Source organism: Natator depressus, chromosome 9 (genome assembly GCF_965152275.1).
Source record: "Natator depressus isolate rNatDep1 chromosome 9, rNatDep2.hap1, whole genome shotgun sequence".
NCBI classification, from domain to species: domain Eukaryota; kingdom Metazoa; phylum Chordata; order Testudines; family Cheloniidae; genus Natator; species Natator depressus.
In genome coordinates this window covers 66,562,055-66,562,821 of record NC_134242.1, presented here as the reverse complement: position 1 = coordinate 66,562,821, position 767 = coordinate 66,562,055, and the positions used below count along the sequence as shown (strand labels likewise).

Genomic DNA, 767 nt, shown 5'->3' with positions numbered 1-767 from the left:
AGAGTAGCAGCCGTGTTAGTCTGTATCCGCAAAAAGAAAAGGAGTACTTGTGGCACCTTAGAGACTAACCAATTTATTTGAGCATAAGCTTTTGTGAGCTGCAGCTCACTTCATTGGATGCCACAAGTACTCCTTTTCTTTTTGTAGAACACCACACATCTACACAGCAAGCTTCCTCAGCACTTGCTCTGAGAAAAGCTAAGCATTAGGATGCACTTTTCCATTTAGTGGCCTCTCTTGTCCAACTACTTCACTTTAATGCCATTGGGATTGCCTAGTGTTAACCTGGCAGGGGAGATACCATGATCACGAAGGTGGTTTTCCCAGAGTGAGGTTCATCCATTGCACTGTGGGTGTGCTGACCCCTGCGATTTCCCCAAATGCAGGAAACTCGACTACATAATTTGTTAACTCTCATGGGCGTCAGTGCCAAACGAAGCCAATTTAAGTTAAGAACCTAATTAGGTTGTTTGCCCTTCGAAATGCATGTAAACCTTGTAAACTGGGCTGAAATTCCATTTCCCCCTCCCAGAAAAATACACATTTGGGTCAACTGAAACATTTTACAACTTCATGTCAATTGCACAGAATGGTTTTGATGGGGGAAAATCCCATGAAATCAAAATATTTCATTTTTTTATTTGACTTCTTTAAAAATTTCTTTTTAGTTTTGTTTAAATAGCATTTTAAAAGCTCAAAAACAAAACAAAATATTTTGACCCCAGTTTGTTTGTTTTTTTTAAGAACTGTCTGTGAACCAAAAAAAA

At 38.9% G+C, this 767-nt stretch overlaps 1 non-coding gene across 1 annotated transcript; it reads left to right on the top strand.

The window, feature by feature from the left end:
- Window positions 1-277: 277 nt before the first annotated feature.
- On the top strand, window positions 278-438 carry LOC141994270 (U1 spliceosomal RNA). The gene has a single exon (XR_012641063.1). It is a non-coding gene; the product is annotated as a U1 spliceosomal RNA (small nuclear RNA).
- Window positions 439-767: the final 329 nt, after the last annotated feature.